General features: G+C 39.1%; 1 long non-coding RNA gene across 1 annotated transcript in view; it reads left to right on the top strand.

The window, feature by feature from the left end:
* LOC144216908 (uncharacterized) overlaps window positions 1-26,541 on the top strand; it is a 62,588-nt gene that overhangs the window by 25,813 nt on the left and 10,234 nt on the right. The window contains exon 2 of the long non-coding RNA XR_013330789.1: window positions 5,015-5,164. This is a non-coding gene — a long non-coding RNA (uncharacterized LOC144216908). The remainder of the gene's footprint in view (window positions 1-5,014; window positions 5,165-26,541) is intronic.

Below are 26,541 nucleotides of genomic sequence, written 5' to 3'. Positions count from 1 at the left end.
TATGAAGGAGAGGGGTCATTGTGTGAGTCAGGAGTTCTAGGGCAAATGTGGATGGATCTAAAGGTACAGACAGATTCTCCTTGAAGCCAGAGGCTTGAAAACCTGTCATTTAGAGAGAGAGCGTGTTTAGAGCTGATAAGAGCTCCCAGGACATTGACTGGTTCAGCAGGGGAAAAAGAACTAACAAAGGAGACTGATGCAGCCACTAACAAGGTAGACAGTTAATTTCAAGTATGAGGGGTCCAAGACATCAGGAGATGAGAGAGCTTCAGGAAGAAAGATGGGCAGTTGTGCTGACATCAGTGGGTCACTGTGATTAAGGTGAGGAAAGAACAATGACCTCTGGACACGTTTTTGTAGAGGCTTTGACAAGATTTGTCTCTTGAAATAGAGGGGACAGAAGCCTGATTGGAAAGCTTTTAGAAGATCCTATGACACGACTCTTAAGTTTGTCAAGAAAATTTACAGTTAACTGGGGAAAAGTCGAGCACTGTTAGATGATTCAGGTCAAGGTCAAGGGAGGTTTTATTTGGTTTGTTTCACAGAGAACAGTATTAGTGCATGTTTGTACACTGGTGGTAATAGGACATCAAGAAGTGAGAAGTTACTGATGCAGGAGAGGGAGTGTTGAGTGTTGAGACTCTGTGAAGGTGAGAACACGTGGTATCCATACCTTAGGTGGAGGAATTGGCATTTAATATCATATTTCATTTTGGGAAATGATAGCATCATGCTAAAGGATTGTATTGCTGTCAGTGTTCCCTATGCTTTCATACTCAGTAGAGGACTAAACAAAATGAACTTAGCAAAATAAGTTTTGGTTAAAGTTAAGATTTGGTTAAAATTCTCTGATTCCTTTTGTTTGAGTGATTTTTCTAGTTTTGTCTATTCTTCAGGAATATCTTGCCTTCATGAGGCAACTACTATAAAATTAAAATGAAAATAATACATTTTTTAAAGGTTACATGGTGTGAGGTTGTTTTGTTGAAGAAAACATAAACAGTTTTATTTAGATGAAAAGGATAGTTTCACCTGAGCCACTAATGAGGCTGGAAATAAAAGACAGAATCTTGGAATTTGGTAATAGTGTCTTTTGTTCTGAAGAATACAGTCCTTGAAAAGTCTGCTGCCACAGTAGCAGCCTAGGGCCCTGTTAAATGTCACGAAATTATGTGCCAGTTACTAATGAAAGGTTGAATTTCAATAGTTCTTTAACAGCCACTGACAGCCATTCAGAGCTAATGGCACTCTGTCTTATGTGGTGAGTGGAGCTGGTGAAATACTTAAGGGTCATAGCAACAATGAAGGAAGTAGCTATGACTGAAATCCAGTGAAACAAAGGATATTTTACAAATGAGAAGAAAACTTGAGATTATGAAAGCCTATGTCAGGGTTGGGGAAAAAATGATACAATTATTTTCCCAAATACTGGCATTTAAGATTTTAGTACTTTGATGGGGATGACTACCAAATCTGTCAGAGGATCTCCGCTCTCAGAGAGATTTGGGGTTTGGTCTCTTCCTTCTCCTACCTCCTTCAAGCGTAGAGAATAACACTAAAACCTTTATATCAGCTAGGATCCTTTAAGGGCAAGTAATCTAAAAGTGGCTTAACCAGTGAGAACAGTGTGCTACCTCAAATAACAAGAACTCAGAAGGTGGGGTCTATCAAAGTTGGTTATCTCAAGTGGCTCCATGATGTGAGGGCTCCTGGTCTCTTTCTCTGGGAGTCTCTATACTTGCCCCTTTGGGACATAACAAGAAGCTCCCAGCAGAGGGGCCTCACTTGGCAATGCTGAAAGGCAGGAATGAGCAAGTCCCCCCCCCTTTTTTTTAAATTTTCCTCTTTTTTAATTATGAGGAAAATGACCCCAGAAGACTCTCACTAGGCTTTCGAGTTTGTCTTGTTTTTCTGTCACAGCACCATATCTAACAAATCACTGATAAGGAAAATAGAATTATTACAATTGGCATAGACTAATGAACATTTACTCCTTGGGATAGGGAGGACCTCTAAGGAGACATTAAAAAAAAAAACAACCTAGTTTCTAAATAAAGCTCGTGTTCTGCCAGCAAAATAGAAAGGATGCCTAATGACTATTGAGAAGATGGAGAAATGCATGCCAAGTGATGATTAGCACAATGACTGGTGGACGAAAGTATTTGGTAAATATTAACTGCTTTTATTATCCTATCAGAGCCTCTCTGATGGAAATACAGTAAATGATATCAGCCTCACATCCCAGACTGTATACTCTGCCCTCCATCCAATCTGTTATTAAATTGTATAGTTAACCCTTTACTGTAGCTTTCCTCTTCCCTCTCATTGTAAATCCTTTGATCTTGGCATCTTATTTGTCTCACTCAAAAATTGATAATAAGTTGTCTGTCTTCAGCCTTGCCCATTTTCAAAAATCTTGCATATGGTAGCCCATTTGACCTTTCTGAAGGCAGGTCTAATAAAGATCACCATCTTCCTTAAGATCCTGTAACAGTTCCTCAATGTATTACACCTAAGGTTGAACTCTTCTGAATGATATCCATAGAGCCACTAGACCATGCTAGTGGACGGAGGCTCCTCTGTCCAGTGGGTGCCCTATCTGGAACATATAGTCCCCTTGACGAACATAGTATGGGCGGAGAGAAACAAAAGACTCATACGTGGAGTCTCCATTGTCTACAGGCAGGTATCCTGCCTGGCTCTAAGTGGGCTGAGAAGAACATTCTTTCACTCACCAAGAAGGGAAGGAGGACATGTTTTTAGGGGACACTATTTTGATAGATGGGGAGATCTGTCTCCCAAGTTTCCTTTCAAGGAGCGAGTGTCTGCCAAAGTGCAGGGAGTTTGTCTGTCTCAGTAGCTGAAAGTTGCTTTGTCTGAGGCCATGCCTCTCCTGGGGCTGCCCACCTTCGAGAACTGAATGAAGCAGAAGTATTAATACCTGACCTGACCGTCTCCACTCACACAGATACCTTTGAAAGGCAGTGCTTACTTAAAAGCTCCCTCCCCTTCTGGACGCTTGCCTCACAGTTTGACTTGTCTTTCCTACCCTGCTTCATCCTTTCCTTCATCTTTCCAATCCCTTAGAAATATCTTGCACCCCTAACTGTGTGTCTGTATCTGCTTCTGAAAACCAGAGCCTGCAACAACTAGCCGTTTCCACCAGTGAATCCATTAGCCCTCAATTCTTCTGCCTTGATTATCATTTTCTGATTTAAATCTTTTCACTCCAAAGGTGTAGGAATCATTACTGTTCCCTGAACGCATCACGGAGATTTTTGCAGACGAAATATCATTTATGGAGTACTTACATGCTGCTGCAGGGGTCCAGCCTCTGCAAGCCAGGGTTGACCCGGAAAGTGAGGGTTGGAGTCGGCGAAGAAGACACGGAGCCAGCCTCTTCAGGTGGACGGCTCAAATTTATTTTTCAGTTTAGGATTTTTATAGCAAATCCAAACAATCATGCTTAAACAATTTACATTTTTTGAAAACAGTTATGGGATTTAATATTTCTAAATGTTCTTAGCAACAGTGATTTCACAGTACAGATTTCTACTTAAATTGATAAAATTTGCCAGGTAGTCATAACAAAGTTCTACATATTCTTTATTACATATGGCAGGAAATAAGTGAAGCATGTAACCAGAATGCATGAAAACAAAGTGCCCTTTGATTGTTTAAATTCAGTGGGCATGCAAAAACAGGATACACTTATACCCGCGGTCATAGGTAATAGACTCTCACAACCCCTTACTAAGAAAGAACAATGTCAACATTTATCATAGGTGACATATGGAAATGTTTTATGTGGATTAACTAGAATTTGGTCTCTGCATTTACCGATCCTATTCGTTGGCCAGAACAATCCATAAGTTGCCTCACAGGCGTGAGGTTAGTAGGCAAATATTTCTTTAACACTTTTCTGAGAAAGTCCTCCAAAACTAGTAAGTCTTGTTTTTGTCTCTGCTTATGGCATAATATGTGTTCTTACTGGCAATTAGACCCATACAAGGAAAATGAATTCTTGATCTCTTATAGACCCCATGTGGACTGGACTGTCTCCAATTTTGTTAATTGCTACAGTATTCATTAGACAGCATCTTATGGGGGGGGACTTGATATTTGGGTACATTCCATTTTGGAGGAAGGGGGGAACTTTGGGTGATTCTGGTTTCATATTAATCCTAGAATTGACTAACAGCAGAAGTGACAGTAAAAGGCACAGACTAAGCAGAGAAGAAGAATTCTTCAGGGGGTTCTTCTGACTGCCTTGCAGTCTTTTCCCACAGGTTTTTCCCTGGGCCTTGCCATCAGGGATGACCTGCGCAGTTTTAGTCTCCGGTATGCTGCTAAGTGCTCTCCTTCACTGTGTCATTCTAAGGCTGCCTATGACTAAACAGATACCTAGAAGAAGAGTCATCTTCTCAGACCCAGTCATTATTAAACCAGTCAGATTTCTTTGTCCTGTTATACCTTTACAGTCTATTTCCTTTATAACTACCTTCAGTAGTCACTGCATGGGACATCCTTTCCCTCTTTGCTTTGAGAGCCTCACTGGTATTAACCCAGTTCAGCCTCTATACCTTCAAAAAGCCTTCCACAGTTATCTCCTGCCCTGGCATGGGGTGTCACCCTGGGTTGCTTTTGTAGCTAATACCCAAAACTTTCCACCTTAATCATTGCACTTTGTCATTACCATATTATAATCCTTTTTGCCTATCTAGCCTTCCTGATGGCTGGTCAGTTCCTGATGCTCTTGTGCCTTACCTGCTTCTCAGAAGGGCTCTGAGTGAGTTATCCATCAGCATGTTTAGGTATTGAAAACGTTTACTGAATGAATTTAATCATATTTCCCCTCTCTAGCTTTGCACTGACTCTACCATACTAGAGGACTCAGTTAAAAAAGGAAAAAGATAGCACCATCAGTAGAATGTGTGCAATGTATGTTTGCTAGCCTAGAGGAATTTGGTTTGTTTAAGATTACCTTCCAACTCTGATATTTGGCTATTCCCAGGCCGAACTACCTACTGTCATTCCCCACTGACGACTGGGCCAACATATCTAATGAGGAGCCTTCCTAGACAGAACATCTTCAAGTCTTCACAAATCCACAGTCCGCACCTGTTACGTTCAAGACTTCTTTGAGTGTCACTCTTTCAGTCAGGTGAGACAATCCCATTAAAGCTCTATGTGTGTAATAGGAATTACGACCCACATAACTACTCACATTTTGGTTCTCTTCCCTGTCTGCCAGTACTACCCCTATTGTTTTATTTGCATATTAAGCAGATGAGGGGGAAACAGCAAAATCTTCTATGAGTTAAGATGAAGTTGATGGTAGGAAGAGAAGGGGGTATGATATTCAGATGTTGATTTTTTTTGTGACTATTACATATATTTCTGGGTAAGACAGTAAATTTTTGTTTCATGAGTTAAATGATGACACATTTCCTATGAGCTTAATAATTGCCATTTGAAGAAAGTAGAATGGACTGATGTGAAAACTGGGAGGAAAATTTGAAAACTGGGTTTCTCAGTTGGTTAACCATCTGACTCTTGATTTTGGCTCAGGTCGTGATCTCTGAGTTTATGAGTTCGAGCTCTGCATCAGGCTCTGCACTGGTGGAGCCTGCTTGGGATTCTCTCTCTCTTCCTCTCTCTCTCTCTGCCTGTTCCACTCTCGTGCTTTCTCTCCCTTTCAAAATAATTAGAAAAAAAAACTTTAAAAATAAATTTTACAAATTGTGATTGAATGGCAGGATGAAATATTGCCTGGTTGAAAATGTATCAGGATTAGGAGAATAGGAAGGAACAGGCATCGGGCAAAACCTGAAGAGTATCTGTTAGACCAAGTGTGCACAGAATTAAATATGGTCCAGGACTTAGGTTCACTTAGAAGGCACTGATAATAAAATTCTGAAATTGGTAGATACTCATTAACTTCTTCTTTTTTTAAAAAAAAATTTTAATATTTATTTTTGAGAGAGAAAGAGAGTGCACACACCCCTGAGCATGAGCAGGGGAGGGGCAGAGAGAGAGGGAGACACAGAATCTGAAGCAGGCTCCAGGCTCTGAGCTGTCAGCACAGAGCCCGACGCAGGGCTTCAAATTACGGACTGCGAGATCATGACCTGAGTTGAAGTCTCGGATGCTTAACGGCCTGAGCCACCCAGGCGCCTCACTCATTAACGTTTTCTACCAGGCATGCTCCTGGTAGTCTCCATGATTCAGCACCTAAAGGGTTAAGCCTGGTATGGCCAAACACCTGGAGGATCCTGAATTGCTGTTGTCACTTGTGTCCTTCCTGATGGATGAGTGCTGTTCTGATTATCACCTCTCATGCACATGAACGTTGAAACAAGTTTGTCTCTGTAAGCAGCAAAAGCTCCCAACATTTATTAAGTTAAATTTTAATGCAACAAATCCATTTTCGTGCCCTTTCTGTGCATTTGAACCTTCTAAAGTAGGAGCTGATTGAATTCATTAAATCCTGTTGCCCCTGACTGCTTCTCCCAGGTCTCATTCTTTGAGGGCACAAGAGTGTGGCCTTATCTTCACAGCAGCTCATTCAGTAGATCTCAGATATCTTCCTCTGGTTTATTTTGGAAACCTCACTTCTGCAAAATGACTTTAGTCCATCATCTCTCTTTATCCAGCAGAAGCCCATTCTGGCAAGGGATTCTGTTTTTCTGAGGCACTTAGCACCTACCGACAATAAACATTTTTCTTCAGACAGATAGGGAGAGATAAAGAGAGGGGAAAAACACATGAAAAAGACTTTTCACTAATTTTAAACTAAGGAACAAATGACATCTTGCACCTCATACAATAAAAGTCAGCTTTTGCTTATGAAAGTCAGTTTTCCCAGCTCTAGGAGCAGCTGATCCTTACCATGGTGGTGGTAATAGAGCACAATTTGTTTATTGAGGGTAGTGGAAAACTTAGCAATTAATAGCGTGCAGTGGTACAGAGAATTTGGAAGGCCTTACGTTCTCTCCTGGAGAATACAGTAATGTTTATTCCTTGGTAGTCACTAAGTTTAAAGTAAAACTATGACAATTAAAAATTAACAATCTTGTCTCCTCTACTTCAGAGAGCATTACTGTGTGAATAACAAATGAAAATTACACAGATGTAAAAAAAATAAACCAGTCCGGAAAAGAACCTTGTAGGGAGATGATAACCTCCTTCATGGAGTAGTACTTTATAAAGAAAACAGAAGAAGCCTTTATCAGTTGTTGCATCCCAAAAGCTACTGTTAATCTATAACATTTTTTCCAAAGAGCACATCATCTTCCAAGTGGAGAGTCCATTTACCTAGTTGAATGAAAAGGGAGCATTTTCTAGCCCTTTTATTTCACTCCTTATTGCCATGTACGTTGAATAAAACAATCACCATTCTTTTTCATAGAAGTTACATATCTTGTCCATGCAATTTCAGAATCTAAGTAAGTACATAGTTTGTTGGTTTCATTGTAATTATTGTTAAATGTAAAAATACAAAGACTGGGCAGTAGAATCCCCTTTGTGACCAGGAGAATTCTATGTTGTGGCAAGATGGGCACAGTGAAGGTTACAGATAAAACTCATTTCACGTTAGGGGCCTGCAGAAGCCAGCACTTAAGTAAATGTCAAAGTAAGGCCATATTTCCCAGCTCTAAAAGAGCTCCGTTTTCAGACATTTTCTGTATTTTTAAAAAATATTTATTTTTTTGAAGGAGAGAGAGAGCATGAGTGGGGAAGAGGCGGAGAGAGAGGGAAACATAGACTCTGAAGCTGGCTTTCAGTCTCTGAGCTGTCAGCACGGAGCCCAACGCGGAGCTTGAACTCACAAGCTGTGAGATCATGACCTGAGTCGAAGTGGAATGCTTAACTGACTGAACCACCCACATGCCCCATTCTTCTTATTTTTAAGAGTGCAACCCACCAGGGTCCCTTGAACCCTCTTCTACGTTCTCCTTCTCTTTTGTCCATCTGTCTTTCTACCCTTCCTGCCATTCATTTTTCCTTCCAATTCTCTCTCCTTTCTTCAAACTAGTACCCAGCACCTGCCATGAGTGCAGTCACAGGCTGATGGAATGGCTAGATGAATCAGTCAGATGCTTACTGCTAGGAGGTCCTTTACTTTTGCCACTCTTCCCCCTTTACACTTAGATTTGCTTTCCCACCTGTCACATAGGGCATCACTATTGAAATCCCCTTTATGTTTCTCTTTTCAAGAAAAAAAAAAGACTCCTTTCTTGTCCCATGAAGTCATATCAGAACATCTCTCACTAATGTGGCAGGGATGGTGATGGAAGGGTGATGTCCCTCACAGACAAATTTTCATTTTATCTTCAATATCCTGAATTGTGTTTACCTCTAAAGGAGGGATCACCCTGTAAGAATTGTGGGCTCTTAGGTAAGATGGTAAAGGATATTTTTGAGGATGTGGATCTTGAGAAAAGGATTTGTGAATGTTGTTCAGAGTTGACGTTGTGCAAAAGAGAGGGTTGAGGAAGCAGTCCTCTGGTCCATTCTCAGCATGGCCATTGACTAGTTATGTGAAGCTGAGACCTTTGGTTTCATCATCTGAATTAAGTAATGGGAATTAAGTCAACTGTAAGTGATAAGGTATTATAAGTTAGTAAGTTTGTGTTATAATATTTTTTTTCATTTTTTAAAAGTGTTTATTTTTGAGAGAGAGAGAGAGAGAGAGCATGTGCCAGGTGGGGGAGGGGCAGAGAGAGAGAGGGAGGCAGGATCCAAATCAGGGTCTGTGCTGAGAGAGAGCCCGATGTGGGACACCAATTCAGGATCCGCGAGATCATGACCTGAGTTGATGTCAGACGCTTAACCGAGTGAGCCCCCCTTGCACCCTGTGTCATAATTCTTAAGCTGTTCATATCCCAAACTTTGTGCATCTATCTAAAGTCTCATTAATTAAAAGTTGGATCAGTAGGGTATTTTGTTACTATTTCTGGATGTCCGTGACACTCTCTCCTTGCCAGCCTGCTTGGCTACAAGGCTGTGGTGGTCTACTTGAGCTGGCTGGCTCCACTTCCGAAGACTTGATTGTGTTTCTTCCCAAATTAACATTTCAGTGTCATCACATAACTGGCTGGGAGTCAGCCATAGTGGGAGCATTTAACAAATGCTACACAATAACATTCTGTTGCCTCCTGAAGAAAAAATGTGTTAAACCTTCACCAGCATACCAGTTTCCAAAGAGCCCAGGCGCAGACAGAGACAAAAGCTGCTTTCTTCTTTCCCGGCATAACAGAATAGGGTACTGCAAGTCTTGAGTTCCCATTTCCCCATGATGGTGCCCTTCCTCTGGGAGGGGAATATACCTCCAAATCCTCCTCAAACCAAGTTCTGCCTTCTGACCAAGTTAGTCTGATGCTATCTACCTGCCTTTGATTTCAACACAGTTCAGTATCCCTCCGTGGCTGCAATGGTCTTGATTTCCTAATGCAATAGTCTTCAATGAGGTCTTGCTAGCCTATGCAGTTTTTCTTTTAAATTTCCCTGCTCCCATTTTTTTTGCAACATCAGTATGTATTTATAACTTTCACTAAGTCCAAATTTCAAATACCCCTTCTAATGTGAGGTAGTGGCTCTGACTTGTCTGATTCTTTGACCATTTATTAGATATTCTGCCTTAAACATTTTTCTATAATAGAAAAAAAGTAGATTGATATTTAGAGAGAAACCCAGGTTTCATTTTACTAGCATTACTTAAAATTCACTTAGTGCCTTTTTTTTTTTTGATACAAAAGCGCTATTTGCAAAGTACAAATTGGAAAACATAAAGTTGTTTCCTTTTAGTTCCTCAAACTTTCCTCAGGTTCTGCAGGTTATTTTACACAGCTGTGCTTTATGAGAGGCAACCAACCGTGTTTGTTCAGAGCTTCTCTGGGGCAGTGAGCTCCGGAGCTTGCCCAGAATTAGCATAAGTAACCGACGCATTCCTGGTTGTCAGGCACATTTGTGCCTGTGCATCACACTCCAGGGAGGCATAACATAGACCTGCAAAGTAGTGCTTCCGGACATTCCAGCTCTGAGCTTCTGCCCTGCCTATCACTTCAAAATGCAAATTCCTCCTTTAATGTTTGAGGGATTCTGCCTGGGTCTTCTTTTCTCATTAAATGATCCCTCCACCCCATCCCAAGGTGGGGGCTCAGGCAACTCCAGACCCTTTGCCCACAACCTTGAGAACTGTGAAGCTTTCACTTTCTCCCTCCTTTTGGCTCCTTTTTATTCTCTTTGACCTCCCATGTCTGAGAACTACTTCTGGAGGGACTCAGGCTGACAGATGAGCCCGTGTGTGTCTTCCCACCTTGGTGACTCACACAAGTAGGTCTCAGTCTTGTGATGGCACTGGGAAGAGTGGCTTCTTAGAATACTGGATCCTTCTGCACTTGCCTTTGAAAGCCTTAAAAAGGAAAGCAGATAGGAGCCTGGGTGGCTCAGTTGCTTAAGCATCCAACTTCAGCTCAGGTCATGATCTCGTGGTCAGGGAGTTCGAGCCCTGTGTCAGGCTCTGCTTGACAGCCTGGAGCCTGCATACGATCCTGTGTCCCTCTCTCTCTCTTCCTTTCCCCCACTCACGCTCTGTCTCTCTCTCTTTCTCCAAAATAAACATTAAAAAAAAAGAGGGGCACCTGGGTGGATCAGTTGGTTGAGTGTCCCTACTTCGGCTCAGGTCATGACCTCATGGCTTGTGGGTTCAAGCCCCACAAGCCTCTGTGCTGATAGCTCAGAGCCTGGACCCTGCCTCAGATTCTGTCTTCCTCTTTCTCTGCCCTTCCCCCACCCCCATCTCTTTCAAAATAAAGAAACAACATCAACAAAAAAAGAAAAACAAAACCACAGTCCCCAAATGGTACCACATAGGCCAAGTTCCCAAACCAAGGTGGAATAACTCATCTACCTGCAGTTCCGGCATCCTCCAGAAAGGTAGTTTTAACTGGTCAGTCAGGAATTTTGTGATCAGCACCAGTAAGGTAACCTGTCATATGGGGCCTCTTCATCCCCCTTCATCCTTCAAAGGCAGGTGAGGTGATACAGCTAATAAGAAACTATCCACAAGGGAAGATGACTTTGCCTGGGACAGGCCTTTTCTTCTTTGCTAATAACTTCCTCACTTCACGCTCCTTCTTATAAAACCCTTCCATGTTGTATGCTCCTCCCTGTTTGCTAGATGGGATGCTGCCAGAGCCATGGGTCACTTAATAGAGCCAATTAGATCCTCAAATTTATTCCATTGAATTATTGTTCTTTAAGAAAAGGCAGCTAGATACAGATTCAATGATCTCCGGGTGCATCATAACCATCCTCAAACTCTCAGGGATTTCATTTATTCAGCCTACTGTGGGTAGACCAGGACCCAGTGTTACCTGAAACTGGGTTCATCTCTTGGTGGGTGTTGAGCCAAAAGACACAACCAAGACATAGAATAGGAAAAGGAAGTGCTTTATTTATAGTGTTTTCTTTAGATATTGTTCTAAGTTGGCATGACTGTACATAAACTTATGTACAACGAAAAGCTTGACCTAAGACCCAGCAAGCATATGTTGTGCACCTGCTTTGTACATGTGGAGCCAAAAGGAAAACTGTATTGTCCTTCAGTATCTGTCAGTGCTTCTCCTCCCTGCACTCCTTGACATTAAAACTTGTGATTCCTGCCTATATGCTAATCTATAATGTTTTGAGCTTTGACAAGATATAAAAAGTATATAAGTCTGTGAAAACTGTTCATTCTCTGCAAAACTTTCTTGTGAAGAGCATGTTTCCTGGGCAGCTGTCCAAACTTGGGCTTGAATAGAACTTACTTTCTTACCTGTAGAGATTCTAAAAGGTTTGTTCACTTTACATCAGCAGATGTTTTAGTGTAGATGCCATCCTTTTTTATCTTTAAGCATTTACACACCTAAAAGATAGGAAATCCCCGGCTTTACTTGCTTATGTTCATTAACCCCAAATAAAAGGGAGATGGGTTTGGGTAGAGAGTACACATAGCAAACACAAACCTCATTCTCCTTCCTATAGATGACTTATATTTAAGAGAAATATTTTTTATCAAATCATCACGTTGGACACTTGAAATACCTTACAATTTTATTTGTCAATGATACCTCAGCAATGCTAAATGCTAAAATACTGGTTTTTCAAGAGCACTTTTGTATTGGTGAACATAAAACGTAATATGAATCTAGCACATCCTGAGGCATTGTTTGAAACACAGACAGGATGTCAGCAAGCACTGCACAGAGTTTACAAAATGTAGATAGGATTCTACCACAAAACCACAGTTGTCTTCCATGGTGTTGTTAACCTGCCAGTTGTTTAACCAGCAAAAAAGTGGGTTTATGTGGGAACAGGAGAGAATCAGAATCAGGACGAGCAAGCTACAGCAAAACTCATACACAAATCAGCTGAACAAAGGAGGAAAAGGGGAAAGTTGGGAAGACTGTTACAAAGTCTGTTGGAGTAAACTGGGAGTTGGAAGGATAGTGACTTTTCCTTGGCTCAGCTGTGACTGTCTTCTTTTGGCTGGGCTGTTGCTAGCGGGGGAGGAAAGCCTTTCTTTCTCCTGCTGAGGAAGTAGTATCTGCTTGCAAGGCCATCTCTTCCTGTTGGGTCTGCAATTGATGACAAGTAGTAGAGCATGAGAGCTCCCCCTGCTGGCCTCCTGACTTCATTGTAGTAACGTTTCCAGTTTGTAATTTTCAAAGTATACATTTATATTTTCCTACTGAAAATACTGTATATTTTGTCTCTTAAAGAGGACTTTTCTAGTTAAAATTCTCTATGTGAACTGGAACACTGCTCTGTCAGTTTATACACACACACATACATGCACACACACAATTTAATTTACCATTAAACTAGTTGTTTACTGTTAAACCAGTTAACTATCACAATTAAACAAGTTACCTAAGAAATTCTTTCCAAATGTGTGCATCTAGCCCCAATACAATTTAGAGCTACTTTAGAAAGGAAAGGAATATGAAACATTTGCACAGTTCTTGTCCACACTTAATTTTTGTTTAGAAATTATGACTTCAAGATTCTTATTCAAGGGGAGTCTGGCTGGCTTAGTTGGTAGAGCATGCAACAGTTGATCTTGGGGTTGTGAGTTCTAGCCCCAAGTGTAGAGATTACTTAAAAATAATAAAATTTAAAGGGCACCTGGTCACTTAAGTGTCCGACCCTTGGTCTGGGCTCAGGTCATGATCTCATGGTTCATGGGATCAAGCCCCACATTGGGGTCCATGCTGACAATGCTGAGCCTGGTTGAGATTCTCTCTCTATCCCTCTTTTGCTTGTGCTTACACACCTTTCTCTTCCAAAATAAACTTTAAAGCAGTAAATAATACAATTTAAAAAGTATATTTCTCTTCAAAAATAAAGACACATGGACCTACAATGCTTTTTAGGAAGTTGAAGAGAAAGCCGTCACCCTTTGACCCTTCCTTTGTGACCTGAAATTTGTAAGTGCTTTGAAAATAATTAGAATGAAAGTTAGCCATGAGAAAAGTCATCTCACATTTCGGCAGGATTCCATTATCTTCCTTCAGCTTCACTTCTCATTTTCTTCAGGATATTGCAGGTTTTAAGACCTACTAGTAGAATTTATGTCAAATACATCTTATTGGGAAAGAGATTTTAAGGTGAAGTAAAAGTATATTCCTTTAATCCTTCTGATGGACTTAATTTAATCTGGATTAACCAAAATGCCTGAAGACCCTTAGAAATTGTGTGAGATTTTATCTCAGAGAAAGTTGTTCTTATATGTCAACCCATCATGCAATTAGGAAGCTAGGAAAGAAGTTTTAAGTCCATACTCTTGAAGCTAAGAAAAGATCAGAGTGTTTATTTGCCCTTATACAATATTCATTCTTTTTGTGGGTTTATACAATATTCATTCTTTTTGTGGGTTCTCTTAATCCCATTCAAGTCAAGATGCTGTGCTGCTAATGAGCATTCCCAGTAATTTAAGGGCCTGACCTCATATTTTCTCAACTAGTATTTGTTGGTGCAAATGAAATAGTTGTGCCTCTTATCATGTTCCCCCACCCCCAAATTTGCAGAGGCATTTCTTGATGTGTTTAATTTAGAAAAGTATCAAGGGACACCTCTAAGACAGTCCTTTTTCATCCAGAGAAGTTAAACCTAAAAACACGTATTTTTAATGAGTTTGGAAGATATGCTTGGTGTAGTTTGAATAGAAATATAGGTCATGTGTCATATTTGAGATGTACTTTATGCCTCTGGGATCCCCTCACAGAGAAAGGTAATCATTTTCCAGAGCAGGTGGAATGTTGTCATTAGCAACCGAGGTGACCATTAATGGCAGGTGACAGGTTTCTACATCATGTAAAAACAAAAATGTTGCTAATATAATCTTCAGATCAAAGATGTAAAAGCTGTCATTCTAATTTGAATAACTTTGTAGCGTGTTTCTGGGGGACCAAGGGCAGATATTTATTTATTCCACAATGGTTAACGATTCTCCTGAGCTACAGTCAGTAGGCTGCCTACCTACCGATTAATAAAAACATGTCAAGTGCTGTGGGGTTAGTGTCTTTAGGTAAGGTACTTAGGTTTCCTGAGGCCTCAGTTTGCTCATCAATTAAATCTTCTCATGATAATTAAATGAGATAAAATGACATCATGTAAGTAAATGTTTAACCACATACTGGCCTACACTAAGCTAACATGTTTAGCTTCTTTCTCCCTTTTATACGAAGTGTTTTCACATTGATTGCCTTGTTTTGGCCAGATAGTTTCTAGTTACTTGTTCAGGGTGTATATTACCTCCATTTACAAGTGAAACACTGAGGTTCAGAGAAATTAACTGGCTTCCCAATGCCCATGAGGATGGTGAGTATCTCAGTGTAGAGTCATAACTCAAGCCTTCACAGTTCTGTCTCAGGGCCTCATTTCCAGCATTGCCACCAGCATGATCTGTTCCACTCCTGGGGTCTAACTTTGTTCTCTGGAAATGAAAGAAGTTGAAATTGCTGTGTGGTATCAGCTCATTTACAATCAACCGTATAATCTCAGTAACATAGAGCAATATGCATTTACTTGGCCCACAGATCTGCAGGGCATCTGAGCGTCTGCTGACCTAGGCTAGGGCTGTCTGTGAGTGGCTCAGTTGCCCAAGTCTTGGATCCTTCTCCTCAGGCAGTCTAGGCATATTCTCATGCTATGGCACATGTGAAACCCAGCAGGCACAATAGCACAAACTTTTTTTTTTTTTTTCCTGTTCGTATCCCATTAACTACAGCAGATCATGTGGCAAACCCAGAAATAAGGGGTGGTAAAATATCTGTGGTTTCTTTACTGGGAGAAAGAACAGCCAAATCCCATGCAAATGATGTGGTTAGGAGGAAGGGTAGAGACTTGGACATATGAGCACAATATACTTAAAGTGTTAACATTTCTTTTACCTCCAGCATGTGGTGAATTTCTTCCAATTTACATTTGTTGGGCAGAGCCTTGTTATCCTTTTCATTCTTAATGTTTTACAAATTGCCTTTTATTAGAGGGCAGAAAACTCAGGTCAGTTTGACTTTTTTTCCTCCTTGAAAATGTTCTATAAGGTAACATCAAAGGACAATCTCATATGAAGTGGGAATACTACAACCTCTTTATCATAAATATAGTTTCAGAGTTCACATGTCTTTTGTTTAAAGAGGAAAGAGGGAAAGAGTCCTTTCCAGATGCAGCATGCAGGAACTTTGGTCGGAGAAGAGCATTAGTAAGGAGAGAAGTCAGGTGTGTGGGAAAGGAGATGTGGTAAACCTGCAGGGCAGGCTCATTTCTGTTGATGGATAGCGACTCCTGTCCTGATCTCTTAGGAATCTCCATGTTCAATCCCAGCTTCCAGCTTCCTTTCTGTTCACTCAGTAGCTGTCACTCGTTTGCCTGTCTTCTGAAGTTTCCTTTCCTCTTTATTTCTAGCTATTCTTTGTATTTTTGTTTATTTTTTATATTTTTTTAAAAGTGTAAAAACAGGATGCATTCTTTAAAATCTTATAAGCAATGAAGAAATACATTTGGGAGAGTATGAAAGCAACTCTTATTGATGTTCTTAGAAATAGTCACTTGGGCTTATTTACTTTTCAGGGGCTTTGCTGACAATCAACATAGGGGAACAAATGAAAAATAACAAATATTGGAAAGGGATAAATATTTTAGCTTTTTATGTTGGGAGTTGAGAGAAAGGGGTCACTAGCTTTAGCCTGTGCCGTCTGTATCCCAGCATTCTGACACGTCTGGTAGTCTAGTGCTTTAAGACAGGCATTGGTCTATTTATGTAGTAGAGTGAGGAGACTTTTATTAAAGATTATAAGGAATGCTAATTAAAATGTATGTCATTGATCTACAGAAAATATTACAATTACAATAAAGGGTATTTCACTCAAACTACTTTGCTTAATATGAAAAAAAATCTTAAAGTTGTGGAGTTGTAGGGGGAATAAAGTAAGAAATAAAAAGCCTTAGGACTTAAGGCACCAATGAATTTGTAGAACTTGATTCAGCATCAAAGGGAGCCATTGGCTTTTGTTTAGAAATCAGCACCTGAACCTTCACATTTCTAGCTGCAGTGTGGTCCTTAACATTTCATGGCTGGGATCACCATCAGCACGTTTAATTGCTTTGGAAGGTAGAGGTGATGGTCATTGCACTCATCTACACTGACGGCAGTATTATCAGTGTTTGACACCACCAGTGCTAGTTGTGACTTTAGAGAATGATTTCATGTATCTGCAGCAGTGGTTTCTGTGGTTATCAAAAGCTGAAACTTGGAGGTGATTCAAATCAATCATTTCTGCTGATTGATGTATTGAAGGGAGGGTCCATTGTGAGTGCAGCTAAAATTACGTCTTTTCAGGGCTCCTGAACTTTGAAATCTGTTAGTAAGGGACAAGAACAGTAAATCTTTGTCCAGCTATTACTGTGATTTTAATGGGAAAAGGGTAGATTATATCTGAAAGGGCTCAGAGAGACACTTGTTTTGCATTGGATGGTTCTCTGCTCATCCTCCCTTGTTTTTGGAGGTCAGCGGTGATGACAAAATTCAAGTCTTCTGTCACCACAGAGCTTATTAGCAACACTAAAACAAAACAAAAAATGACCAACTGGAGTCACCCCCAAGAAGAATGATAAATCTCAATTGGACACCAAAGTCAAAGAAAGAATAGGAGATTAGGATGAAGGAATGACAGATAACATCATTCTCTTCCCATTCATCATGTGGACAGGCCACTTTTCATGATGGAAAAATTTATATTTGATGAGACCATGGGGAAGAGTTTTTTGAAAATGATTATGTGTTTTCATTTTGGATTGCCTGGGAAATGAGCCAGCTTGAACAGGTCCACCCATCTGTTTCTAGTGGAAGGGCTGCACCAAGTTAAAGTTTCCATAGGAGTAGAGATCTTCTCTTTTTTGCAAGGAGATTGCAACTTTTTATAGAACACACTGTCCTCAAGTGCTGGGCAGTAGTCATTGCCCAGAGCTCCTAGAAAAAGTAAGCACCCAAATCCTGGTGTTCATGCAGTCTATGCATCCTTTGATGGATACATGTAAGCATTAGAAGTAATGTGGGAGCTGGGTCCCTTCAGTTAAATATAAACCTAAACTTTGTTCCAGAAAAGCTCTCAGGCCCCAGCACATTGCTTTGTAGAATAATTGAACAATGGAGAATAATTGTCTTCTCTTCTCTTATTCTTCAGGGAATTTTTAAATTTTATAAATTTCCCCTTTCCCAGTAAAGTTATTCCTTAATCCACACCATAGGAAGTTATGGAATTTGTCCCAAGTTGTAGTATAAGACAAAGGGTCACCAAAACATCCTCAGCTTGCACAGCATCAAGGAGAGATCCCTGTTAAGATAGTCATTGTTTCTAGTCCATCCAATAGCCTTTTCTCCTTCTTTCCATGTTAAGTGACATCTTAGTGTATTTGGTTGGCAATATGCCCCTTACTGGGGAATGTGTTGTATTGGTCTCTGCCACCCATAGCAATCTTGGTCTCTCTTGGCACCATTAATGGCAGAGGCTAAGAGGGAGTCTTGCTGGAATGCTTTTTCATCAAGCTCAACTTATGAATTTAAAAAAAAGGAGATCATAAGGTAAAGGCCGTTCATGACAATATCCACTTCCTGCCTTCCTAGAGTGCTATTAAGAATATGACCATCAATACTACCAACAGCCATCCTGTGCTAAGAAAAACCATCACCAAGACCTGATAATCTGATAATGGTGGGATAGAAATTGGGAAGAATCAAGGTTCTACTTGTTCAACTGCTAAACCAGACTGTTGCCAGCTTCTTTTTTATATGGAACAGGAGAACATCATTTTTGCTTAAACTACCCTAGTTAAGTATTCTTTTCCTTGTGGCTGAAAGATCCTAACTGACGGAGCTGCCCTATAACAGAGATGACTCATTTGGTGACCATCCATAGTTTTGGAAAGAAGATGCTTGCATAGGGGAGTTCACTCCATATTTAGAAATTGGATTTGAATATTTGGAGTACAGAAAAAAAAGAAAACAAGATATTTATGGCAATCATATGGCTTACTATTTTTTCCCAAATAGTCTTGAAAATAATAAATGGTAATAAGTCAAGTGGGACCTTACTATTTCCTTCCTGCCTCTGTTATAAGAGAAAAAGCTGAGATGTTTTAAAAAATGCTTTATAATCTGGGATTGCATTTTTAGTACTGTGATAGGGCCAAGGAGTGATTGAGCCATTGAAGGAAAGTGGGCATGAGTTAGCTGGATCTGTGCTCACTCAGGGTCTCAGCCAGGCTGAATCAAGTTGTCAGGCAGTGATTTCTTTTGAAGCTAGAGGTCCTTTTACAGCAAGATGCACATTGTTAGCAGAACTCAGTTCCTTGTGTTATAGGGCTGGAGGGTCTGTTTGGTTGGTTTTTTTGTTTTTCTGTTTTGTTTTGTTTTGTTTTGTTTTGTTTTTTGCTGATTGTGACCTAGAGGCTGCTCTCTCCTCCAAGAGGTTACATACTTTTTTTTTTTCATATGTTATTTCTATTTTTAATTTTTTGAGGAATCTTCATATTCTTTTCTACAATGGCTGTACCAATTTACATTCCCACCAACAGTGCACAAGAGTCCCTTTTTCTCTACGTTCATACTAACACTTTTAATTTCTTGTCCTTTGATACTAGCCATTCTGACTGGTGTGAGGTAATATATCTACTGAATGAGAGAAGATGTTTACAAATAATATTTTTAATAGGGGGTTAATATTCTAATTATATAAAGAACTTATATAACTCAAGACCAAAAAGTTAAATAATGCAATTTAAAAATGGGCAGAGGTTCTGAATTGACATTTTCCCAAAGAATACATGCAGACAGACAATAGACACATGAAAAGACACTCAGCATCACTCAGGGAAATGCAAATCAAAACCACAATGAGATGTCACCTCACACCAGTCAAAATGGCCTGTATGGAAATGTGCCTTGTTTTTGTTTTGTTTTGTTTTTTGTTTTTTGTTTTTTTTTTTACAAATAGTTTATTGTCAAATTAGTTTCCACATAACACCCAGTGCTCATCCCCACAAGTGCCCTCCTCCATGCCCATCCCCCCCTCCCCCCCACATCCATCAGATCTAGATCCTCTCACAACATAGCCTTTTACTTTCTTATGGCCAGCAGAAGCCTGTTTCTCTAACATCAGACCCTCTTTTTAGAGCTTATCAACTTAACCTGGGATAACCTTTACATTGCAAAGTTAATGAATTAGGGAACTTATTACACCTTAAAAAAGCCTTAAAAAAATTCTTAACAGACTTCTAATGTTTCTTATAAAACAAAGTCGGGGCGCCTGGGTGGCTTAGTCGGTTAAGCGTCCGACTTTCGCTTAGGTCATGATCTCATGGTTCGTGGGTTCGAGCCCCGCGTTTTGCTCTGTGCTGACTGCCAGCTCAGAGCCTGGAGCCTGTTTCAGTCTGTGACTCCCTCTCTCTNAAATAAAACATTAAAAAAAAAAAAAAACAAATTAAATTCACTGCACACTGAAATCCCTTCACATTGCCATCTATATTTTCAGGCTCATCTCACATCTTTAGCTCCTTCTATCCTACAGGAAAGCCCCCAGTTTCTTGCCATTCCCCGATAGCAATTCTCGATTCTCTTTTACAGATGTATAACTTCCCCTTCCACTTGCTGAGATCCTATTTATCTATTTATGCTTCAGCTCTCCTTTTCTTGTATTTACTGGGTGGAATTCTTTCTCTGAGCTTCCTCTCTCTTCCAGTGATTTAAATAATAATAATAATTTCTAATAATTATTTTATTATTACTCATTATTTTCTCATGGTTATCTTCAATTTTTCCTTTTGCTTCTCTTTGTCAAAATCATTTTTATAAAACTTGAAGTAAAACTTGAATATAAACAGAATAACATTTCTATTCAACTCTAAAGAATACTGATACACACACCTATTTATTCACTTTCTGCCTTAGAAAAAAATAGAAACTCCCCCAATCCTAAAGGCATCTGGAAGTCTGTTCAGATCCTGTTTTCCATCTCTCCTCACAGAGATAAACATTCACTAAGTGTATTTTCTAATACTTTTTGAAGCCTTTACCACATGTAGTAGTATCTCTGAACAGAGTACTATTGGATTTTGCATGGTTTTGAACTTGACAGAAATGGAATCATACTTTATTTTCCAACTTGCTTTTTTCTCTCACTATTCTGTCCCTGAGATTCATCCATTTTGATGTGTGATGGTGAAACTTATTTATGTTTATACTATATATTGTTTTAGTGTATAACTACATCACAAGTTATTTATCCACTCTTCAGCTGATATTTTTATTATAAGTAAATATAACAAATGACCCCCATGTATATATCCTATTACCTCTGACCCATCCTAGAGTGTGGGAAGAATGGAAAGCTGAAGACCATACTTCCCCGACTCCTTTGCAGTTACTATTTCTGAATGGGATCTTGGTTTCATAGATTACTTTTATAGCATATCATAAGCATATTACTATGTCTTCATACAATTTAGGATATTTATTATTTGTCTTAAAAGTTCTAGAACATTCTTTTCTAAAAAGTTTGTATTGTATATGGTGCACGATGTCCACTTTATTGTTTCTCTTTTATACAGTTCTACTTGTCATATGTAGTGATTTTGACTTATGAGGTCATATTTCCATGTTAGGCCATACTTTTTGTCACTCCAGGTGATTTGAGAAAAAGTGGAAGAGATACACTCATGAGAGATGTCCCAAAGACTCAGTTTGCTGCTGTTCCACCAAAAAACTTCTTTGGCCCCAAATTAGCCTATAAAATCCTGGAAAGAAGCAACATTGTAAAATAATCATGTTACATTGCAATCCCTTAACCCTGACTGGGTATTTACAGGAAGAGAGAATGAGGAAGCAAATACATGAAAAAAGCTGGTCTGGCTGTCCATATTTGTATTAACTTCTTACTCCTGGGGCGCAGCTGGGTGGCTTAGTCACTTAAGCATCTGACTATTGATTTTCATTTGGATCATGATACTCACAGTTGAGTTCGAGCCCTTTGTTGCATTGAGCCTGTCTGTCTCAAATAAATAAATAAATAAATAAACTTAAAACAAGCTTTAACTTTTTACTTCTGATAAGTAGATATCTTTGGGATCAGCATCTTCTGGGTTATAATATTTAAATGGTTTTTCTTGTTAAAATGTTTCTTAAAATGTATTCAACACATTTCTTATAATTCATTAATAATTAAAGATTTTCTCATGGCCAGTGGTTATCATCTTGCACTTGATATAAGTTTGCACATCTAATTAGGCTTTCATCAAGAATAGATAAAAAGGGTTCCTGGGTAGCTCAGTGGGTTAAGCGTCAGACTTTGACTCAGATCATGATCTTAGAGTTTGTGAGTTTAAGCCCAGTGTCAGGCTCTGTGCTGACAGCTCAGAGCCTGGATCCTGCTTTAAGTTCTGTCTCCCTCTCTCTCTACCCCTCCCTTGCTCATACTTTGTGTCTGTCTGTCTATCTGTCTCTCTCAAAATTAAATAAATACTGAAAACACTTTTAAAAAGAGAATAGATAAAAGAGAGTCAAGTAAGACAATTCCTTCATACTCCATGTTTCTAAAAGAAACATGCCTCTTCATTAAAATGATAGTACTAATTTGGATTCTGTGTATGAAATCAATAAAAGATCCGATTTTAAAGAAAAATCAAAACTTAGTACCATTAGCTTCCTTATTGTCTTTTCCAGTACCAACAACTCATAAACCCCATAACATAAACCCTATCTCATGTAATTTTGTCTGTTATTCTTCTTAGAAAAATAAATACATTGCTTCTGGGGTCTTGCTTATTTATAAATACTTTTTTTGTGTGTGTGAGTGCTGATCATCTTCTTTTCCCCCACAAATCATTGAATCTGAAGGTATACTTTACCATGCTTGATTTTTTTTTTAATAATATAACTTTCAAAGTAGATATAAATAGCTTGGATTTTACTAATTATTGTTATTACAGAGAAGATAAAGTCTTTCCAACTTCCTCTACTGATTGCTACTTGAGACTTGTATTTAAGAATTTAAAAATTCATGTAACTTATTTGGCTAGAACCTTTATTACAGTGATGTCTCCTTATTAAACTCATGAAGAAAGCTTTCAACATTTCCCATTTAGTATGAAGTTACTCTACATTAGGGAGGTTTCCTAATGGTGTGCTAGAAGATTAATTAAATCATGAATGGTTGTTAAATTTTAACATTTTTTTAACTGAAGCTGTTGAGATCATTATATGATTTTAGTATAGATTTACTGGTGATGAATCCTTTCCAGTTTTGTTTGTAGGAAAATGAACTGTGTGCTGACAGTACAGAGCCTGCTTTGGATTTTCTCTCTCCCTCTCTCTGCCCCTCCCCTGCTCGTGTTGTCTCTCTCTCTCTGTCTCTCAATAAGTAAATAAACATTTAAAAAATTGGGAAAACTTTATTTAAACCTCTTAAGACAGTATTAATAATTGTCAAATCAAAAGTTGTGCAGAGTTGTGCTTTGTAATGTAANCAAATCTAGTGTGCATGCATTCATGCATCTTTTGCTTTGGTCTTCATAAGAACACAGAAATATGAAAGAGAGGGTTTACTCCCTGGTTACAGCACTGAAGGATATCAACTGACCTGAGTCACACTTGTTATTTTGTCTTGTGCTAGTCCATGTCCTAACTGGCCTCAGAACAGCACTTTATTTAGAAACAGTGACAGTGCACTAAAATAATTCCCCCTATTTTAGAATCGTTTTTTTTCTATTATATTCAGTTCAGATTAATATAGACCAGAGTGTACTAAACATTATGAAACATCAAAACCGCAGTGAGATATTGTCTCACACCTTGTAGAATGGCTATTTTCATAGACAAGAGATTACAAATTCTGGTGAGGATGTGGATCAAAGGGAGCCCTGGTGGGGTTGGTGGGAATATTAATTGTCTCAGCTGCTATTGAAGACAATATGGAGGTTTCTCAAAAGATTGAAAATAGAACCAACATATGAAAAGCAATACCACTTCTATACATATCTTCAAAGGAAATGAAATCAAAGTCTCAAAGAGATATTGGTATTCCCACCTTTAATACAGCATTGACCAGAGCCAAGACATAGAAACAACCTAAGTGTCCATCAGTAGATAAATGGATAAAGAAAAAGCAGTATATACATACAGTGGAATGTTATCCATCCATTAAAAAAGAAGGAAATCCTGTCAGTTCAAACAGCATGGATAGAACATGGCATTATGCTAAGTAAAACAAGTCAGATAGGGAAAGACAAATACTGTATGATGATCTCACCAGTCTGTGGAATCTAAAAACTTTGAACTCACAATAGCAGTAGATTGATGGTTACCAGGAGCTGGGAGATATGGGAAATGTAGAGATTTTGGTCAAAGGGTATAAGCTTTCTTTTATAAGATGAATAAGTTTTAGAGATGTAATGTACAGCATGGCACTAAGCAGTACCATATGGTATACTAGGAAGTTGCTGTGGGAGTCAAACTGAAATGTTCTCACCATGACAGTTACAGTTCAGGATGGTATTCATGTGAACATAAAGGTGTATTAACTAACGTAATGGTAACGTTTTTCAATATATACATCTATGAAATCTTACCATTGTACATCTTAAATCTATTCAATGTTTCATGTCAATGATATCTTAATAAAGAATGGAAAAGAAACACTGTAGAAGATATGTATCCAGGTTATATCCACTCCTTGCTTTATCTCTTTTCTTCCTTTCATCCTCTGAACTTATATTCCAGACTTAGGACCCATTTAAGTTTCCCCCAATAAGATCACTCTAAAAAGCTTTGGAATGCTATGTAGGTGTTACTGAGAATGTCAAGCAGGAAATGAGGGAGAAATGCATATATCAACCTAAAAATTGTAGGAGACATTTTACTTTGCCTCAGTCTTTTCTTGCCTTTACCATTCCCAGGCATTCCCATCTCCTACCTTCATTTCTACAGTATGTCCAGCATCTTGGCCGTTCTTCATGCTTTCCAGAATACCGTCTCCAGTGCTTTCGTGTGATGTAGCTCCAACCCACTTCCTGTCTTCCAAATTGCATAACCACACAGATTCCCATTTTTCTTTCTTCTTTCAGTTTGATTTTGAAAATGCATTGACTTAGGTCTTGTGTGTGTGTGCGCATGCATACTTAAATTACATGCAGTGTAATTGAAAAATATTCATGTCCACTGTAAGAAATTGCCAGCCTGAAAAAAGAAAACCTGGAATATAATACTTACAGTTCAGTCTGTTTTTTAAATAGAAATGGAAGAAATTGAAGGGAAAAAAATGTGTCCCAGATGTTTGTAAAGAACCTGTGTTCTCATACTAGTAGTAAAAGAGAACATATCAGCAGATACTAGGAAATAAAAAGCTTATTTTTTCTTTATAAATATATCTTGAAAGAAATTTATTTCTAGGTAGCATGTTGGCATAAAGAATAATTTCAAAAATACATGCTTAAACATTAAGACTAATTTCCAAAAGCACCATAGCTACATATCCCCATTATGTGTTTGATAGTAGGGTAGATAATTTACAGAAAACACATGCTCGACAGGCAGACACATACCATGTCCAGACATAGATACAAATGTACACGCACGCATTTCACACCCCATCAAAACATTTCCTTTGAACCATACTGCATTTTCTCAGTGTACTGTGCTTTGTTTTTCTATCATTTCCACTTACTTCTGAACAACTTTTACAATTCTGTATATTTTCCTCTCTCTCTCTCTTTAAATGTTCTTGCATTTTTGAGAGAGAGGGAGAGAGAAACTGAGCATGGGCAGGGGAGGGGCTGGAAGAGAGGGAGACACAGAATCTGAAGCAGGCTCCAGGCTCTGAGCTATCAGCACAGAGCCTGACGTGGGGCTCAGACTCATGAGCTGTGATATCTTAATGTGAGCTGAAGTCAGATGCTCAACTGACTGAGCCATGCAGGTGCTCCTCTTTACACTTTTCTCTTACAGTTTGCCTAATGGGATTCCCTATACTGTCCTGCTCCTGGCTTCATTCTGTTCCTGAGTCCGCCACGTTGTCTGTGGCAACACTATTAATCTAACAGTCACAGAGCCTTTCCACTGTGTAGCAGCATCTATCCTCAGATGGAATCATGAGGGTGGCCTGAGCTATCACTTGCCTGTGATACTCGTCCATTTTATTTGTGACCAAAAAATAGATTTAAATCAACATTGCTTTTATTTTATGTTTAAATGTTTGTTTACCTTTATCCAAGTATACAAGTATCTATTTTTTTAAGAAAACAGTGTTATAGCCAGCAGCAATGGTGTACATAAAACTGCAGCCATCTGTTATTTCTTTCATTAAAATATCCCAAGATTAGGGGTGCCTGGGTGGCTCATGAAGCTCCTACTGTCAGGGCTACCTGCATGCACATTTACATTAAGCAGAGCAGTCCTTTCTGCAGACTCTAGGAAACTGGTGGAGAAGAGAACACTTTCCAGACATTAAAAGTGAAATCAAATTGAATCAGCTTTTCCAGCAGTATGGATGTTTACATTGGACTTCATGTGACTTTCACTGTTTGTCTGTGTGTGGCTTTTCTCATGTAGTTTTTTCCATTGGCTAATGTGTGATTATACATTGATGCATTCATTTTGTAAAACTTCATATTAGTACACTGCTAGAAGATTGCCTCTCCCAAAGGAAGCATCCATTATCTATCTTCCCAACTGTTTTCAAGCAAGGAGCTCCTGCAGGGGCTTTCTGTACATGAACAAACAGAAGGTTATTGTTTAGGTGCACCAGGTATGTTGTGCCATCTTGACCTTATGCCACTTGGGAGGTGCCGCAGTTAGACAGTGGAGCAATACCAGCCTCCAGTTTGTCCAAAACGTTGTATTGTACTGTCTTGTATCCTATTATTTTTTAAAGTTTATTTATTTATTTTGAGAGAAACAGAGACAGGATGAGTGGGGAAGGGGCAGAGAGAGAGATTGGGGGG

This window comes from Crocuta crocuta, unplaced genomic scaffold (assembly GCF_008692635.1).
Source record: "Crocuta crocuta isolate KB4526 unplaced genomic scaffold, BGI_CrCroc_1.0 scaffold218, whole genome shotgun sequence".
Taxonomy (NCBI): Eukaryota; Metazoa; Chordata; class Mammalia; order Carnivora; family Hyaenidae; genus Crocuta; species Crocuta crocuta.
This window is presented reverse-complemented; position numbering and strand designations above follow the sequence as displayed.